General features: G+C 43.1%; 1 protein-coding gene across 1 annotated transcript in view; it reads right to left on the bottom strand.

Moving 5' to 3' along the window:
* LOC140741900 (protein bassoon-like) overlaps positions 1 to 20534 on the bottom strand; it is a 473005-nt gene that overhangs the window by 48217 nt on the left and 404254 nt on the right. Inside the window, 1 exon segment of the mRNA XM_073072438.1 lies at positions 9396 to 9539. The gene's annotated coding sequence lies outside the window, so the exon portion shown is untranslated.

Below are 20534 nucleotides of genomic sequence, written 5' to 3'. Positions count from 1 at the left end.
AAGGAGGGGGCAGGGGCCCTATAAAGAAGGTGGGGGGGAGGGGGGAAGGTGCCAGGTGAAAAACCAATCAGAGGAAAGATCAAGGAGTGGGGGAGGGGAAGCAGGGAGGGGATAGGCAGGAAGGGTGAAGAAGGAATGTAAGGGGAAAGCACTATGGGTAGTAGAAGAAACCAGAGTTATGAGAGAGGTGATAGGCAGCTGGAAGAGGAGGCAGAGTGAAAGTGGGATGGGGGAAGGGAGATGGAGGGAATTACCGGAAGTTGGAGCATTCAATGTTCATACTACGGGGCTGGAGACTACCCAGACGGTATATCAGGTGTTGCTCCTCCAAACTGAGTTTGGCCTCATCATGGCAGTAGAGGAGGCCATGTATGGATATATCCGAATGGGAATGTGAAGCAGAGTAGATGTGGGTGGCAACCAGGATACGATTGGGAATGTGAAGCAGAGTTACACCTGTCCCTACACCTCCTCTCTTACCACCATTCAGGGCCCCAAACAGTCTTTACAGGTGAGGCAACACTTCACTTGTGAGTCTGTTGGGGTCATCTATTGCATCCGGTGCTCCCGGTGCGGCCTGCTCTACATCGGCGAGACCCGACACAGATTGGGGGACCGCTTCATCGAGCACCTCTGCTCCATCTGCCACAACAGACAGGATCTCCCGGTTGCCACCCACTTCAACTCTGCTTCACATTCCCATTCGGATATGTCCATACATGGCCTCCTCTACTGCCATGATGAGGCCAAACTCAGGTTGGAGGAGCAACACCTCATATGTCATCTGGATAGTCTCCAGCTCCTTAGTATAAACATCCAATTCTCCACCTTCTGGTAATTCCCTCCCTCTCCCTTTCCCCATCCCACTTTCACTCTGTCTCCTCTTCCAGCTGCCTATTACCTCTCTCATAACTCTGCTTTCTTCTACTACCCATAGTGCTTTCCCCTTACATTCCTTCTTCACCTCTCCTGACTATCCCCTCCCTGCTTTCCCTCCCCCACCCCTTGATCTTTCCTCTGATTGGTTTTTTGAAAACTCGCCGCCTCCAGGCTGCCGGGACAATGGGGCGAGGTTGGCCGGTAGCCACATCGCACCTGAGAGGAGCGTCCTCTCACCTGGGCCTATGAGAAAGTCCTGCAGCTGCAAACCCGAGACTGCGGTCCTGTAGCTGGGCATCTCGTTGTCTGCCTGCTGCGCCTCCACCAGTGCTGCATAGTCCACCCCCAGGGACAGGGCCTGGACAGCTGGTCTGGACAGTGCGTCCGCCAGAACATTGTCCTTTCCCGAGACATGCTGGATGTCCGTTGTGTTCTCGGATATGTACGACAGATGTCGCTGCTGGCGAGCCGACCAGGGATCGGACACCTTCGTGAACATGAAGGTCAATGGTTTGTGGTCCGTGAACGCGGTGAACGGCCTGCCTTCTAAGGAGTACCTGAAATGGCGGATTGCCAGATACAGTGCCAACAGCTCCCGGTCGAAAGCACTGTACTTGAGTTCGGGTGGTCGTAGGTGCTTGTTGAAGAATGCCAGGGGTTGCCAGCGCCCCTCGATGAGCTGCTCCAGCACCCCACCGACTGCTGTGTCAGATGCGTCCACCGTGAGGGCGGTTAGAACGACTGTTCTGGGGTGCACCAGCATCGTGGCATCTGCCAAGGCTTCCTTGGCTTTAACGAAAGCGGCCGCGGCCTCTTCGTCCCAAGTAACGTCCTTGCCTTTACCCAACATCAGGGTGTACAAAGGACGCATGATACAGGCTGCTGAGGGGAGGAAACGGTGGTAGAAATTCACCGTACCAACGAACTCCTGTAGGCATTTGACCGTGTTGGGCTGGGCAAAGTGGCGGATTGCGTCTACCTTGGCGGGCAGAGGTGTTGCCCCGTCTTTGGTAATCCTGTGGCCCAGGAAGTCGATGGTATCGAGACTGAACTGGCATTTGGCCGGGTTGATCTTGAGGCCGAAATCACTCAGGCGGGAGTAGAGCTGGCGGAGGTGGGACAGATGCTCCTGGCGACTACTGCTGGCTATAAGGATGTCATCCAAATAGATGAACGCAAAGTCCAGGTCGCGTCCCACCGCATCCATTAGCCGCTGGAATGTCTGTGTGGCATTCTTCAGGCCGAACGTCATTCGGAGGAACTCGAACAGGCCGAACGGGGTGATGAGTGCTGTTTTGGGGATGTCTTCAGGGTGCACCGGGATTTGATGGTACCCTCGGAAGTTGTCTACTTTGGAAAATATTCCTGCCCCGTGCAGGTTTGCTGCAAAGTCCTGTATGTGCGGCACGGGGTAGCAGTCTGGAGTTGTAGCCTCGTTCAGTCTGTGGTAGTCGCCGCATGGTCTCCAACCCCCGGCTGCTTTGGGCACCATGTGCAGGGGGGAGGCCCATGGACTGTCGGACCTCCATATGATCCCCAATTCCTCCATCCTCTTGAACTCCTCCTTCGCCAGGCGGAGCTTTTCTGGGGGGAGCCTTCGTGCGCGGGCATGGAGGGATGGTCCCTGGATCGGATGTGGTGCTGTACCCCGTGTCTGGGCATGGCTGCCGTGAACTGTGGTGCCAGAATCGATGGAAAGTCCACCAGGATTCTGGTGAATTCATTGTCCGACAGCGTGATGGAGTCCAGGTGTGGGGCCGGCAACTTGGCTTCACCCAGGGAGAACGTCTGGAAATTCTCGGCATGTACCAGTCTTTTCCCTTGCAAGTCGACCAGCAGGCTGTGAGCTCGCAAGAAGTCCGCCCCCAGGAGTGGTTGGGCTACGGCGGCCAGTGTAAAGTCCCACGTGAACCGGCTGGCGCCAAACTGCAGCTGCACTGTGCGGGTGCCGTAGGTCCGTATCGTGCTGCCGTTTGCGGCCCTCATGGTGGGTCCTGGCTTCCTGTTGCGGGTGTCGTACCCCGTCGGGGGCAAGATGCTGATTTCCACACCGGTGTCGACCAAGAAGCGGTGTCCCGACTGTTTGTCCCAGACGTAAAAGAGGCTGTCCTGGTGGCCAGCTGCCATAGTCATTAGCGGCTGCTGGCCCTGGCCCTTGCAGGGCGGGCGACAACGGTGGGCTTCTGTGCCCCACCGCTGGTGGTAGAAACACCACTGTTCACTGTCCTCCTCACTCCTGCCTCTGTGTTGTGTGCGCCCCCCTGCCGGGCCTGGTCTGGTCTGCTGTTGGGCGCGCGGCCTGGTAATCTGACAGACGGACACCACGCTCTCCCTCTTGGATTTCCACAGCACGTCTGCCTGGGCCGCCACCTTCCGGGGGTCGCTGAAATCTGCGTCGGCCAGCAGCAGATGTATGTCCTCGGGCAGCTGCTCTAGGAACGCCTGCTCAAACATGAGGCAGGGCTTGTGTCCGTCAGCCAGGGCCAGCATCTCGTTCATCAATGCTGACGGCAGTCTGTCTCCCAAACCATCCAGGTGAAGCAAGCGGGCACCCCACTCATGCCGTGAGAGGCCAAAGGTCCCAATGAGCAGTGCTTTGAATGCTTCATATTTGCCTTCTTCCGGGGGTCGCTGAAATCTGCGTCGGCCAGCAGCTGATGTATGTCCTCAGGCAGCTGCTCTAGGAACACCTGCTCAAACATGAGGCAGGGCTTGTGTCCGTCAGCCAGGGGCAGCATTTCGTTCATCAATGCTGACGGTAGCCTGTCTCCCAAACTGTCCAGGTGAAGCAGGCGGGCATCCCGCTCACGCCATGAGAGGCCAAAGGTCCCAATGAGCAGCGCTTTGAATGCTTCATATTTGCCTTCTTCTGGGGGCGAGTGTATGAAATCCGCAACCTGGGCGGCCGTCTCCTGGTCAAGGGCACTTACCACGTGGTAGTAACGTGTGGAATCAGAGGATATCTGCCGAATCTGGAACTGGGCTTCTGCTTGGCTAAACCACACGCGTGGTCGCAGTGTCCAGAAAGTCGGCAGTTTTAGCGAAACTGCGTGAACAGATGAAGAGTCGGTCATCTTTGGTCCAAATCCCGTTTGGACCGTCGGGGTCACCAATGTAGCAATGTACTACATACAGAGCTAGAGACGACACGCAGTCGGTAAGTTGTTTCGAGACTAGTTTATTCAAACTTCGCGGCGATGGCATTTAATCCCTAGCGCCTGCCCTCTCCAGGCGGAAATGACGTGAGAGGTGCATTACCAAAGTCTCTCCCCGCGCGCTGGCTATTTGTGAGCCGGTTCGCCTGTGCAGAACGTGGGTCGCCACAGTATCCTCTCATCACTGCTGGAAACACCACCATGTTTCCTACTCCAATTATTTTTCCTTTCCTGAACAGTTCAATTTTATCAGATGCAAATTCCAAAAAATTTGTTTGGAAAATACTTATTCTTGAACCTGTTTAGTTTGTGGGTTCATGGGAAAAGAAATAAAATATAAAGGTAGAAATAGAGAGAAGAAGTAAGTTTAAAGGCAATGAAGAGCAGAAAATAGAAAATAAATGTGATGGTGGAAGGAAAAGAAAAAGATAGAAATTTAAGTGAAACTTTTATTTTTTAAGTTATAGCCAATCATGTCATACATTCCTACATCTAGTATCATCACATGAGTGACACTTCGAGCAGACTGACTGAAAGCAGCATATGCAATTATAAGAAAAATTGCTACCTGTCAATGAGAAATAAATTCAAGGTGAACTCTCTTTAAAGGCACAGTCATTTCAATACCTCTTTGCATTTATGAAATACTAGGTTCCTAAAAATTTTCCATCATGCAGATATTCAAGGATAGGTTTTGTGTTCAGAATTTAAATCATAAATATGAACAGATGAAAAACCTTTGTGATTCTGCCAACACACATAAAATACTGGAGGAACTCAGCAGGCCAGGCAGCATCTATGGAAAGGAGTACAGTTGATGAATCAGGCTGAGACTGTGCTCTTTTCCATAGATGCTGCCTAGCCTGCTGAGTTCCTCCAGCATTTTGTGTTTGTTGCTTGGATTTCCAGCATTTGCAGATTTTCTCTTGTTTGTAATTCCACCAAGTACATTTGTCTCAGCAAAGGTACTTAACCCACTATTAATTAGTTGAAAATGTCCTTTTCTTAAATATTAATTCATCCAGTGTCAAATTAACTTTCCTTGCTTTGTAGAGATACATTGTTATGCTTTTGAATCCAGGATTCACACTTAGACATGGACAAAGCCACTAACCTTGAGACATGTTAGTCCATTTAAAGAGCAAACAAGAGGAAATCTGCAGATGCTGTAAATTCAAACAACACACACAAAATACTGGTGGAACACAGCAGGCCAGGTAGCATCTATAAGGAGAAACGCTGTCGACATTTTGGGCCGAGACCCTTCCTGACCGTCCTGACGAAGGGTCTCAGCCTGAAACGTCGACAGTGTTTCTCCTTATAGATGCTACCTGGCCTGCTGTGTTCCACCAGCATTTTGTGTGTGTTGACATGTTAGTCCAACTGCATTACCCTCTAAACAATATGAGTAGAAATTTTTTAATCCTATCTTCATTTGAATATAAACATGCTAAATACATTCTAGCAGGATAACATGCAAAGTTAAATTGTTTCTGATAGTCAAGCAGCAAGAAGATTGAGAAGAATTGATAGATACATGAGAAAGGACAGGCTACGGGGAAGTCCATGGGGAAATGGGAATGTCGTGAAGCTTTCGGAAACAGCAGAGAATCAATGGACTGAATAGCCTCCAATATCATGAAAAGTATGAGAGTAATATGAAAGGGCACATCACATTGAAACAACAGTTGAATATAAACAACTTGAACATTTTTTTGTTGGAAATTGATTTATTTAAAATATATGTCACTGAAATAATTTGCAAAACACAAGATATTGGAGGAACTCAGCAGATCAGACAGCATCTGCGGAGAGGAATAAAGGGGCTGATGAAGGGTCTGGCCTAAAACATTGACTGTTTATTCCTCTCCACGGAAGCCTCCTGACCTGCTGAGTTCCTCCAGCAATTTGCGTGTGTTGCTCTGGATTTCCAACATCTCCAGAATCCCTTGTGTTACTAAAATCATTTGTTGATGTTAGGAAACAGCTAGATAACACACAAGTCTAAAGAACAACTAGTAATCGCATAGTCCTTTCTGCATTTGCTTGCTCTTTGCAATTGCAATCCAAATTCTGCTCTCCTCTTTCCTTCCCCTATCATTTCTTCCTCTTACAAGAATAACCTTTCTTTTGTAAATTTCCTACTATTGGTGACTTGTTCAACTGAACTAATTACCTCTAGAGTTGTAAATAGGAAGAAAACTAACTTCCTCTCAATTTATATTCTGTGTATTTTAGATTGATATTTGAATCAAAAATCAGTTGAAAATATGAAGCTCCTTCACTCAGTTATTTCAAATGTATATTAATACCTCTAATGAAATACCAGATAGTTACCAAGGGCTAAAAGTGGAAATAAGTTTTCAGAAAGTCACAGCAGTCAAATCCAGTGCCGCTTAATTATTCATAACCAATAAACAAATGATGAATAAATTCAAATACAATGAATTCCTAACAATTCTGGCTGCTTTTAATAATATTGATACTGAACACTATTAGATGCAATAGAGAACTGCCACATCCATAGTGTACCTGTAAGATAGTCACAGAGATTGCCAGATGATGGATTTTACCTAATTATTATTGTCTAACAAGATTACTTAACAGAACCAGTCTCAGACATATTCAGCCAATACATTTGCTAAAAACTGCTGTTATAACATCTAAACAGTTATGTGAACACAAATTCCCAATAAGCATCCAAAACAGCTACCATAACAATGGAAAAAATGAATCTACTAATAAATTAGATTATTATTTTTGTATCCACGTGGATCATCACTTCAAATATATCACGAGCAATTTCAGACAGCCCCTTGGGATATGAGTCATGCTCTCTGCCATGGTATGTTTCTGTGTTTGTTTAATCTGTTTCTCTCAATTACAAAGCCTGAATCAAGCAAACCTACTGAATTGTAGGTAATTTTTTTCACACAAAACTTGAAAACTTGGGTGAAGTAGTGTTAACCAGTGGAAAGAATTTTTTTTAACTTTTTGTCAGATAACACAACTTTATTGCTGATGTTTCTGGGGGGAATTTGGAAAGTGCAGGAAAAATACATCCCAAAGATGAAGTATTCTAAAGGGAGGAAGAGGCAACCATGGCTGACAAGGGAAGTCAAAGACAACATAAAAGGAAAAGAACGGGCATAAAATATATCAAAAACTAGTGCAAAGCTAGAGGATTGGGAAGCTTTTAAAACCAGCTGAAGGCAACTAAAAAAGCCATAAAGTGAGAAAAGATTAAATACAGTATGAAGATAACATAGGCAATAATATAAAAGATAATATAAGATATATTTTTTAGATATATGAGGAGTAAAAGAGAGATGTGCGTGGATAATTGGACTGCTAGAAAACGCCGCTGGAGTGGTAGTAATGGGACAAAGAACTGGTAGAGGAACTGAATAAGTAGTTTGTGTCAGTCTTCTCTGTGGAAGACTCCAACAAAATGCCAGAAATATGAGAGCATCAGGGGGTAGAAGTGAGTGTAGTTGCTATTACTAAGGAGGCGCTTGGGAAGCTGAAAAGTCTGAAGGCAGATAATTCACCTGGACGAGATGGACTACACCCCAGGATTCTGAAGGAGGTAGCTGAAGAGATTGTGGAGGCGTTAGTAATGATCTTTCAAGAATCACTAGATTCTGGTATGGTTCCTGAGGACTGGAACATTGCAAATGCCAGTCTGCCCTTGAAGGCAGAAGGAAGGAAATTGATAAGCCAGTTAGCCTGACTTCAGTGGTTGGGAAGGTTATGGAGTCTATTATGAAGGACGAGGTTTTGGGATTACTTGGAAACACATGATAAAATAAGCCAAAGTCAGCATGGTTTTCTAAAGGGGAGATTTTGCATGAGAAATATGTTATTATTCTTGAAGGAAATAACAGGCAGACAGACAAAGGAGAATCAGTGGATGGTGTTTATTTGGATTTTCAGAATGCGTTTGACAAGGTGCTGGACATGAATCTATGTAACAAGATAAGAACCCTTGGTATTACAGGAAAGGTACTAGAAGGGATAAAAGATTGCTGACTGGCAAGAGTGTAAATAAAGGCAGCCTTTTTTGATTGGCTGCTGATGACTAATGGTGGGTCTGTGTTGGGACAGCTTCATTTCCCGACCTACAGCAGTGATTTGGGTGAAGGATTTGATGGCTTTGTGACCAAGTTTACAGATGATATGAAGATAGGTGGAAAGGTAGGGTTGAGGAAGTAAGGCGTCTGCAGAAGGACAGATTGGGGGAATGGCAAGGATGTAGAGGATGGAATGCAATATAGAGTAGTGCATGGTTGTGCACTTTGGCAGAAAGAATAAAGATGTGGACTATTTTTTAAATGGGGAGAAAATTCAAAAATCTGAGGGCAGAGGGACTTGGGAGTCCTTGTGCAGGATTCCCTAAAGGTTAACTTGTAGGTTGAGCTGGTGGTAAGGAAGGCAAATGCACAGTTAATATTTATTTTGAGAGGACTAGAATACAAAAATAAGGATTTAATGATGAGTAATACACACAAAATGTTGGAGGAACTAAGCAGGCCAGGCAGCATCTATGGAAAAGACCAAATGGTCGAAATCTTTCATCAGAACTGTTAAAACATTGACTGTTTACTCTTTTCCATAGTTGCTGCCTGACCTGCTGAATTCTTCCAGCATTTGTGTGTAGTACTTTGATTTCCAGTGTCTGCAGATTTTCTCTTCTTTATGTAATGATGAGGCATTGGTCAGACTGAATGAGGGGAAATTTCATGGAAAACTATCGAATATTGAAAGGTCTGGATTCTATGGATGTGGAGATGATGTTTCCTATGGTGGAAGAGTCTAGGACCAGGGAGCACAGCCTCAGAATTGAGGGTTGTACATTTTGAACCGAGAGGAGGATACATTTGTTTAGCCAAATGGTGGTGAATCTTTGGAATTCATTGCTACAAATACAATATCTAGGTGGGCCAAGTCATTGAGTATATTTAAGGGTGAAGGTTGATAGCTTCTTGATTAATCAGGGTGTCAAATTTTCCAGGGAGAAGGTAGGAGAGTGGGGTTGAGAGGGATAATAAATCAACTATGAGGGATTGGCACAATCTCAAAGGGCCGTATGACCTAAATCTACTCCTAGGTCTTATAGTCTTATGTTATTATGTCGAAAATATATGACAAGCGATTCTGAAACATAACCTCCAAAAGATTTGATTTTTTTTTAATTACATTGCAGTGTAAGAATTCTTTTACTTGTCCAAGACTTCTCTGAGCAATTTTGTCCTCTGCAACCTTTGACAAATTTAATGACATATGCTGGTGATTTAAATCTGATTCTGATTCTGACAAATATTCTATATTTATAAAGAAAAATGATTCTGGTGAGCTTACCTTGGCAAAGCTGTCAGATGCTGGAGTAATTTTTCCTGTGGTGCTGTGTAAGGACAGTGAGATTATTCATTCTCTGCCCTCACTCAGACGCATGGCTTCCTGTTGCTGTCTGGCCTTCAATACTGAAGATGTTCTGCAGTCCTGCTGAGATTAACACATCAACACTTTGAATTTAGGACATTATAATAAACTCACAAACATCAGATGAATCAAAGATCAAAAGTCTATGAGAAAAGGTGGATTAGTAGAAAGATGCAGTGTCCAGTGGGCCTGCTTATAACAAATGTTACCATCAACAAGTGGCTGCCAAATGAACTATGACAGAAATGTTTTGAAAACTCTCTGGTGTATAAATTACTGTTTAGTTTACAGCCAGTCCCCAACTGAAGCTGTTGAATGTGGTACCTATGCCTTGCTTGGCAGCTTTTGGTCTTCGGTTGTAGTGTGACCTTTGCCCAGACGTTCACGCTTCTGAGCCAAAGGACTTATTCCCAACATTTCTTGTGATGATCTCTATAGCTTTTCTTTCTGTCCTACAACTAATTATGCCTTTCCTAAAACTATACAAATCAGTCATTGTAGCCTTTTAAAAAACCTTAAAAAAAAGAGCTCTTATTCACTGACCTATTGCAGCCATTCCACAATTTATTCAGGTTTCCTGGAAGCTCCACTTCCAGCTATGACAATGCTTTCCCCCTACGGGATCTCTGACTTGAGGTCTGTATCCTTTTCAATAGTCTCTCTCTTTGATGCTGAAGGGAAGCTCTAGGATCTATGATCTGGATCCGCAGGTCATTCCGCAGTTTGTGGACAATTAATAGCAGATCTGTCTTGGTGGTTGGATGGCAAAATGGGGGTGTGTGGGGGGGGTCGATCAGAAAGGTCGCTTGAGGGATACGATTCTGTGAGTGCGACTTTGGCAATTTGAATCTATTCTAAGGAAGTGGTAAAAGGACACAGTTCAAAGTAAGTTTATTATCGAAGTATACATACATTACCATCTACTACCCTGAAATTCATTTTCTTGTGGGCATTCACAGTAGATACAAAGGAACACAATAGAATCAATGAAAACCTATACACAAAGATAGTCAAACAACCAATGTGCAAAAGATGACAATCTGTGTAAAGACAAAAAAAAACAAATGAACAATCAATAAACAAACCAATAAATAAATAGAACGTAAGATTGGATAGCTTTATACAAACCCCATTTCCAGAAAAGTTAGGATATTTTCCAAAATGCAATAAAAACAAAAATCTGTGATATGTTAATTCACGTGAACCTTTATTTAACTGACAAAGGTACAAAGAAAAGATTTTCAATAGTTTTACTGACTAACTTAATTGTATTTTGTAAATATACACAAATTTAGAATTTGATGGCTGCAACACACTCAACAAAAGTTGGGACAGGGTTAAAATAAGATTGAAAAGTGCACAGAATATTCAAGTAACACCGGTTTGGAAGACTCCACATTAAGCAGGCTAATTGGTAGCAGGTGAGGTATCATGACTTGGTGTAAAAGTAGCGTCCATCAAAGGCTCAGTCTGTGCAAGCAAGGATGGGTCGTGGCTCACCCCTTTGTTAGTCAGTTCAAAAGGAACATTTCCCAATGCAAGATTGCAGAGAATTTAGGTCTTTCAACATCTACAGTACATAATATTGTGAAAAGATTCAGAGAATTCAGAGACATCTCAGTGCATAAAGGGCAAGGTCAGAAACCACTGTTGAATGCACGTGATCTTCGAGCCCTCAGGCGGCACTGCCTAAGAAACCGTCATGCTACTGTGACAATTATAGCCACCTGGGCTCGGGAGTACTTCAGAAAACCATTGTCACTTAACACAGTCCGTTGTTGCATCCAGAAATGCAACTTGAAACTGTATTACGCAAGGAGGAATCCATACATCAACTCTATGCAGCAATGCCGGTGAGTTCTCTGGGCCCGAGCTCATCTCAGATGGACTGAAAGACTGTGGAACCGTGTGCTGTGGTCAGATGAGTCCACATTTCAGCTACTTTTCGGAAAAAATAGGAGTCGAGTTCTCCGTGCCAAAGATGAAAACGACCATCCTGATTGTTATCAGCGAAAGGTGCAAAAGCCAGCATGTGTGATGGTATGGGGGTGCATCAGTGCCCGTGGCATGGGTGAGTTGCATGTATGTGAAGGTACCATTGACTCTGAGGCATATATTAGGATTTTAGAGAGACATATGTTGCCATCAAGGCGACGTCTCTTCTCGGGACGTCCATGCTTATTTCAGCAGGACAATGCCAGACCACATTCTGCACAGGCTACAACAGCGTGGCTTTGTACACACAGAGTGCGTGTGCTTGTCTGGCCTGCTGCCAGTCCAGATCTATCTCCTATTGAAAATGTATGGTGCATCATGAAGAGGAGAATCAGACAACGGAGACCACGGACTGTTGAGCAGCTGAAGTCTTATATCAAGCAAGAATGGACAAAATTTCCAATTGCAAATCTACTACAATTAGTATCCTCAGTTCCAAAACGATTAAAAAGTGTTATTAAAAGGAAAGGTGATGTAACACAATGGTAAACATGCCTCTGTCCCAACTTTTGTTGAGTGTGTTGCAGCCATCAAATTCTAAATTTGTGTATATTTACAAAATACAATTAAGTTGGTCAGTAAAACTATTGAAAATCTTTTCTTTGTACTTTTGTCAGTTAAATAAAGGTTCACGTGAATTAACATATCACAGATTTTTGTTTTTATTGCATTTTGGAAAATATCCCAACTTTTCTGGAAATGGGGTTTGTAGAAGAAAATCACATTTGACAAATCTGTTGAACTTCTCAGAGGATGTAACCAACAGAATAGTTAAGGGGAGACCATGGAATGCCAAGCCAAATTCAGTATCTGGTTCAGCATTTTTTCCTACATCTTTTAACATGAGAACTGTTTCTAACAACTTAACTATATTTAATGTTCTGGGTTCGACTGTCTTTCATGGTGGAGATTCCACAAGTTCACTCTTATTTTTGGTATGAACATCGATTTCTCCAACTTCTGGTAATTCCCTCCCCCTTCCTTTCCCCCATCCCACTTTCACTCTGCCTCTTCTTCCAGCTGTCTATCACATTTCTCATGATTTTGCCCATAGTGCTTTCCCCTTACATTCCTTCTTCACCTTTCTTGCCTATCCCCTCCCTGTTTCCCCTCCCCCACCCCTTGATCTTTCCTCTGATTGGTTTTTCACCTGGCACCTTCCCCCCTCCCCCCCACCTTCTTTATGGGTCCCCTACCCCCCCCCCCTCCTTCTTCAGTCCTGATGAAGGGTCTCGGCCCGAAACGTTGACTGCTCGTTTCCACAGATGCTTCCCGACCTGCTGAGTTCCTCCTGCTTGTTTGTACATGTTGATTTGACCACAGCATCTGCAGTGTACTTTGTGGTCACTCTTATTTCTTGCCTCATTCCTTAATGGCTATCCCGTCCCAATAAGCTGTGACACCTGATTTCGGACTTCTCCTTCATCTACTCTCATTAGGACTGTAAAAGTTTCAACAACATTCCTCTCATCTTCTAAATTCTCACAAATATAAATCTTATCATCCCAATTTTTTTCAATTATCAGTCCTACCACTCCAAGAGTTTGTCTCATGAAACTCCACCAAACTCTTCCCTGCGATAAAGAAACCAAAACTGCAAACAGTACCAAGATGTGATATCATGAAGCCCAGTACAAATAAGGCATCCCTGCTTCTGTATTCTGAACCACTTGCTATGAAAGCCAACATATCATCTTGCTTTTTAATCATTTGCTGTAGCTGCATGTATACTTTTCATCAACTGGTCAACAAGGATATCCAAATCTTTAAGCACTTCCCCCGCCCCCCAGTGCTTATCTGCCTACTTATTTTTCTATCAGTGTGGATATCACATTTATCCACTTTATACTATATCTGCTACTCACTAAAAATATTCAGCACATACTGAAATCTCTGCATCCACTTCACATCTCTCACACTCCTAAACATCTTAGTATTATCTGTAAATCTAGTGATATCATATTTAATTATCGCACATAAAACATTAATTTGTATCAGAATATTAAACAATATGAGAGCAAATGGTATTGATGGTAATTTAGTGGCATAATTTGAAGATTGGTTAACTTACAAAAAAGATAGAATAAGAACAAACAAATTATTTTCAGGTTGGAAAGTTGCAACTGCTATAGTATTGCTGGAATTGATGCTGGTGTCCTGACTATTCATAGCTGCATAAATGATCTGGATGAGGGGACTAACATAATATATATGTACATGTTTGCTTATTTGCAAAGCTGAGTAGCACTGTACATACATTATGAAGATTGCAGAAGGACTTCAAAAAGACATAGAAAGGCTAAAAGGATGGACAAGGATGATAATGTTGAAAAATGAGGTAGTTGTAGAGTTAGAGATGCAGCACAGAAATAGGCCTTTCAACCCATTGAGTTCATGCTGACCATCAACTGCCTATACACATTCATCCTACATTAGTCTCAATTTTTATTCTACCTGCGCAATCTCATCCCCCTGGTTAATTGTAGGGATCCATGGCATAAATAGGTTGGTAACCCCTGGCCTAAATTCTATCACAAATTTTACAGTAGCCAAATTAACCTACAGAAGTACAAGTCTTTGGGATGAGTAAGGAAACCATTGTTCTAAGAAGCCACAGTCATAAACATGTTAACTCCATTTAGACAGCAGCAGATTTCAGGACTGAACTCCGGCCTCTGAAGCTGCACATTACTTTTTTATTGACAGTCTCTTAAAATTGCTTCAGATTGAAAGGTGTTGGAGTTCAGAGGAACCTGGGTGTCATTGTCTAGGAATCACTGAAAGCTAGCCTGCAGATACAGCAGGCAATTGCAAGAGGAATAGCCCTGATGAAACTGCAATTAGAATATTATGTTCAGGTTGGCTCTCCGTATCTAAAGAATATACAGGGAGAGCAGCAAAACTTCACCAGATAGATTCCTGGGATGGTGTGTTTGTAAATACACAAAACTCCTCCCTGCTTAGCTATAAACTCCAACTCAATATAAAATGCATCTCAAATATATACACAGTATACTATATAATACAGCTACCATATAGACATCCACAGCAAAACAAATTTTAAATGATCCCATTCATGCCCAAGGATTTAATTGCTGTGAAAGATTTCTTTCTCTTGTGGAATGATGCCTTTACTGACAAGGGGATCACTCTGCTTGACAGGGGAGATATGTGGCTGTGAAACAATCTGAGGTCCTGGGGCCTCTTCCATGGTGGTTGTAGAAGTTGACTCTGGGACTGCAGGAAGTGGTCTACAGGGCAGCTCTGCTCTCCTGAACTGAATGCTGTGTCATCTCCAGATGACAACAGACACAATCTCCACTTTGTAGGAGAGTTGGCCAGTACTGTCCTTAATCTTTCCCAGTACCCACACTTGATCACCTCTGTAGTCTCTCATCAGAACTGCTTGTGAGGAGTGAAACATCAAACTCCTTTGCTTGAGGAGCCTTGAATTTGTCTCAGCTGACTGTCCGGCATATTCCATCTGACATAGGGTTGAGGAAATCCAAACGCGAACGCAAGGGACGACCCAGGAACAGCACATCTGGTGAGTTGCTGTCTGTGGAATGTGTTGCATTGTGATATTCAATGGAGGAAACTGATGAGTTTCTGGTTTTGTGTTAGAGTAGTATGTTCTGCTGACATTTGTTTGGAGTCTGGACAAACCTTTCCACCAAGGAATTTGTTACCGGGTGGTATAGTGCAGATGTAATATGTCTTATTCCATTCATTTTCAGGAAAGACTAAAACTGTTCTGCAACAAATTGTGATCCATTGTTACTGACTAAATGTCCTGGACACCGGTCCTTACGAAGAGGCTTCTTAACGTATCAGCAGTGTGTGAGGCTGTAGTGGAGGCCATTGGGAACACTTCTTGCCACTTTGTAGCTGTATCCACTGCAACTATGAAATTTGTACCCTTGAATAGTCCAGCAAAATCCATCTAAATCCTCTGCCAGAGATGGAGAGGTGCTGTTCTTGGCATCTTCTGGATACATTGGCATCCTGAACAGTTCATGGCAAGCTGCTTGATGTGCTGATCTATCCCAGACTACCAGACAAAACTTTGAGCTAACACTTTCATTTTGACCATGCCTAGATGACCAGCATGTAGTTCTTCCAACGCTTTAATTCTCAGCTTGCATGGTGCAACAACTGTCAATCCCCACATAAGGCAACCCCTGTGAAGGGCAAGTTCAACCTGAAACTAGTAAAAATAGGGGAACTATGATTTCTGCTGCACCTTCCAGCCATTCTGGGTGGTCTGCACACCTGAGACAGTCTGGAGTCTCTTCTGGTTTCCCTTTGAATCATCTCTTCCATAAAAGGGAGACTTTCGATTTGTATTAGGGAGAATATGTCCGAGGAATGTCTTACTTGGTAAATATTTCCGGTATTTCCATTTCCAAGGGTAAATGGGACAATCATCGGCATTTCTGTGAGTAGTTGTCCTCTTGAATTTGATTTTGTGACTGTGTACTTGGAGAAACAGAGTGCATCTTTGCATTCATGCTGTTGCTGTTAATGGAACATACTTCTGTGGAATTGAATCAAACACTAGTGGTTGATGATCAGTATTGAGGGTAAACTCACTCCCATTATAATACTGGTAGAAACAACTTACTCCCCCAACCAGACCAAGGCCTCTCTGTCAATCTATGCAGCAGACAGGGAACACGATGCAAAGGCCATCATTTATCATTTGTAACATGTGACATGACTGCCGCTGCACCAGAAGGTGAGGCATCACAGTCATGCTTCACTGAACGATGTGGATCATAATATGCAAGTACAGTGTCTGATGTCACCATTTCCTTTACCTTTTTGAAAGGCACCTCACATTACTTTGTCCATTGCCATTTCTGTAGTAAGGAGTTCAAGAGATGGAGCACAGTAGCCAGGTTTGGCAGGAACCTGTTACAGTAATGGACAAATCCTAAAAAGGACCGCAACTGTGACACATTCTTTGGCCTTGGGGCATCCACCACTGCTTGAATATTCGTGTGTAACCCTTGTGCATGAGTAGTGTGACCACTGTAAATGATGATTGGTTTAAAGAATTCACACTTATCACGCTGTGCTCTGAGCCCATAATTTAATTTTTTTAACACTGTCTTGAGATTTTGGAGATGTTCCTTGTCATCCTTACCAGTGGTAATGATGTCATCCAGGTAACAGTGAGTGTCTGGGAAGCCTCGCAGCACCTGGTCCATACCTTCTGCCAGAGTGCAGGACCAGATGGTACTCCAAAAATAAGCCTATGATAGTAATAAAACACTTTGTGAATGTTTATGGTGAGGACCTGGAACTCTTCTTCCATCTCCACCTGCAGGTAGGCCTCAGCTAAGTCCAATTTGGTGAAGTATTTTCCTCATCCCCAAAATCTTCTGACAAATTTTCTGTTTTTGTATCGCTACTGACGTCTTTATTTTTGTCCTGCCATTCATCCAGCTGAGCTTTGGTCTTTGCATCTTCCTTTACAAGCAGCTTTTTGTCTCCCACTTGAATTTCATGCAATAACCTTAATGCACTCAGAATAGACTCTGATACATGTTTCTCATTGGCTCTTCTATTTGCTTTAAAATACTGCTTAATCCATTCCATATACAATCAATCAGCTTGTGAGGCATGACACGTGCCTCATAAACCCATGCTCACTATCATTAATCAGATATGCTTCTTCAAATGCTTGTAAATCCTGTCTCTAAGAACCCTCTCCAACAGTTTGTGCACCACAATTTTTTAAAGGGAAACTCTGCCAAATAAATCTATTGGAATTCTTTGAGGAAATAGCAGGCAGGATAGAGAAAGGAGAGTCAGTGGATGTTGTTGACTTGGATTTTCAGAAGGTCTTTGAAAAGGTGCCACACATGACACTGCAAAACACCAAAAGAGCCCACGGTATTACAGGAAAGATACTGGCATGGATAGAAAATTTCTGGCTGGCAGGAGGCAAAGAGTGGGAATAAAATAGGCCTTTTCTGCTTTGCTCTAGGTGACTAGTGGTGTTCCACAGGATTCGGTGTTAGGACTACTGTTCACATATTTATCAATGGTTTGGATGAAGGTGTGATGGCTTTGTGGCCAAGAATGCAGATGATATGAAGATAGATGAAAGGGCAGGTAGTGTTGAGGAAGCAGGGAGTCTGCAGAAGAACTGATACAGATCAGAAGAATGGACAAAGAAGCAGCAGATAGTGTGAAATAGTGTAGGGAAGTGTATGGCTTTGCACTTCGGTAGAAGGAATAAAAGCATAGATTATTTTCTAAATGGGGAGAAAATTTAGAAACCAGAGTGCAAAGGTCCTTGGGAGTCCTCGTGCAAGATTCCCTAACTTGCAGGTTGAGTCAGTGGTAAGGAAAGTAAATGCAATGTTAGCATTTATTTTGAGAGGATCTATAATATAAATAACAAGGATGTAATAGTGAGTTTTTATAAGACGTTGGTCAGACCATGGTTGAAGTATTGTGAACAGTTTTGGACGGGTAACTAATAAGGATGTACAGGCATTATTGAAGGTCTAGAGGAGATACATGAGAATGATCCCTGGAATGAAAGTGTTAATATATGGTTAAATATTCAATGGTTCTGGGCTAGTACTCACTAGAATTTCAAAGGATGGGAGGGGGAGAATCTCATTGAAACCTATCAAATATTGAAAGGCCTAGACAGAGTGGATGTGGAGAAATTGTTTTCCTGCAGTGGAGGATTCTAGAATCAGGGGGTACCACCTCAGAACAGAAAGATGTCCTTTTAGAATAGAGGTGAGGAGGAATTTCTTTAGCCAGAGAGAGGCAAGTCTGTGCAATTCATTGTCATAGGTGGCTGTGGAGGCCAAGTCACTCGGTATTCTTAAAAATGAGGTTGATAGGCTCTAAAAGGGTGATAAAATTCACGGGGAGAAAGCATAAGAATGGGGGTTGAGAGGAATAATAAATCCGCCATGATGGAATGGTGGAGCAAACTCAATGGACCAAACGGCCTAATACAGCTCCAATTAGTTAGGAGACTCAATCTCATAGAGGAGTAAAAAGTCATGAGGAACAGATAACAGATTAACTGAGATAGAGTTAATGCACTCAGTGGTTTTCCCCAGAGTTGGGGTATAGGTTTGAAGTGAAAGGGGAAAGATTTAAGAAGAACTTGAAGGGCAACTTTTATTTTTTACACAAAGAGTGGAATGAGCTGCCTGAGGAAGTATTGAAGCAGGTACAATAACAATTTTTAAAAGACAGTAGGAATAGGTGTACTGAATGCAAATAATTAGAAGGTAATGGGCCAAACAATGGCAAATGGAACTTGCTTGGATGGGTGGGTTGGTTGACATGGACTAGTTAGGTTGAAGTGCCTGTTTCTGTTCTATCTAACTCTCTATAAGCCTGGAATTTAGAAAGTTAAGAGGTGACTTAAGATTTTAAAATAGGATAGAGAAAAAGAAACTATTTCATCTGGTCGGACAGACCAGGAAGAGACATCATCTGAAAATCCATGAACACACAGCTCTTTTGCTACTGGGCTTATGATGTCATTCTGAGCCTTTCAAAAATGCGACAGGAAATTTCATGTATGATATCATTTTGGAATCCACTTTCGCAAACCTAAATTGATGCCAAGCCAATTATTGATTTCAAATCTGAGAATGATATTTTTGATAGCAAATTGTCTCAAGTAATATGAGATGAAGGCATAAAGAGTCCGAGTTATAAAAACTTTGGCCTAAGTCATCCATGCCCATCAAGTTACCTACTCAGGCTAGTCCTGTTTGCCTACATTTGGCCTATATTCCCTCTAAAGCTTTACTATCCATGTGCCAGTCCAAATGTGTTTTAAATGTTATACATGTACCCACTTCTATCACTTCCTTTGGTGGCTTGGTCTACATACCCACCACCCTTTTACCTTGGCAAATGTCTGAACAGGCACAATGTTAACCGGCCTTCTCCTGATTCTGTGTTTCTAATTTTCTCATCCATTAGAGGAAATGCCTTCAGGCTCTAATCTCTAAAACTACCTTGCTAAACCTACTGTGCAAGAAGCTCTTATGGTAACATTGGGAGCAGGATGCAATTTCTGTCTTAGCGAAAGTGGAAAAGCGTAAACAGAATCAACCTTAGCTCATTGTTGCCCACGTTCAATTCTATCTGAAGGTCTGCCAAATTCTTAGTTTCCATAACCACAGTTGGAGCTGCTGATAGCAGACATCTGCGAACAAGCAAATCCTCTGTTGCTTTTGGCATGCTGCTGAGCTTATGAAGTCATCATTATCTGTTCCCCATTGCTAATGATGTCAGGGGCATATTGCCGAGCAAAATATAGTCTTCAGAGTACACTTGTGATCAAAGTGCAGACACCATACAGAAAGAGTGTATTGTTCAGATCAGTTTTATTTAAAAACTCCAATCTTAGGTAAGTTTATGTTTTTCTCTTTTTATATTCAGGGGATGTATGGGAGGGTGTCATAGAGAAGGCCACCACTTATTTCCCAGCCCTAATGCCTTTGAAAATAGCTCTCAGCAACTTTCTTGAACTGATGCAGATACTGCCTAATTTTACTGGGCAGGGATTTTCACAGTCTGGACAAAGTGATGATGTCTAGAGTTTCGAGGTTAAGATGGAGAGAGGGCCTGGAGGGGAAATTGCTGGCGGTGCTCCCATGTGTTGACTGCCCATAGTGTCTCGAGAATCTACCCCTCCCTGGCCAAATTGATGCTTTTTACTGATATTGAACTTGAGGCAATTGTATGTGAACGTGTAACTCGGGAAGAAGAGGGCAAGGTGGAGTTTGAAAGCAGTTGGTGAATTAGGGAGAGAAGGGGAATTGGCAAAAGAAATCAGAAATCATTTGATTTGTCTTGCCATCACTTCACTGAATTTCTCTTTCTTTTCCCAATGTTAATACTTTGGGATCAAAAGACTGGAACCTCATGCCTGACTTTCCATATTGGTGCATATTTGATGTTCCAGACTGAGTTTTCATTTATTACAACTGACATTAATGCATTCCGTAAATGATACACATACAAAAATGGAAGATAAAACAATTACCAACACTCACTAAAAGA

Source organism: Hemitrygon akajei, chromosome 19 (genome assembly GCF_048418815.1).
Source record: "Hemitrygon akajei chromosome 19, sHemAka1.3, whole genome shotgun sequence".
Classification (NCBI taxonomy): Eukaryota; Metazoa; Chordata; class Chondrichthyes; order Myliobatiformes; family Dasyatidae; genus Hemitrygon; species Hemitrygon akajei.
Note: the sequence above shows the minus strand (reverse complement) of the source record. Positions and strands in the feature narration are given on the sequence as shown.